Source organism: Tubulanus polymorphus, chromosome 9, assembly GCF_964204645.1.
Source record: "Tubulanus polymorphus chromosome 9, tnTubPoly1.2, whole genome shotgun sequence".
Lineage (NCBI taxonomy): Eukaryota > Metazoa > Nemertea > Palaeonemertea > Tubulaniformes > Tubulanidae > Tubulanus > Tubulanus polymorphus.
In genome coordinates this window covers 1,377,426-1,377,630 of record NC_134033.1, presented here as the reverse complement: position 1 = coordinate 1,377,630, position 205 = coordinate 1,377,426, and positions in this window count along the sequence as shown.

Here is a 205-nt window from a genome sequence, read left to right as displayed (position 1 = left end):
TTGCATCGAACGAAATAAACAAGATCAGTACAAGTGTGCTTTTGATATAACTGATTCATTTATTTGATTGTATTGCTTTATTTGTAGAAAAAGCATATATTAATAATAATCTTAATAATTATAATATACATATATACGTTACGTAATTAATCATAATCATAATTGATTAATCATTCGCCCCCTATTTACAATTGTTTTTATCAGA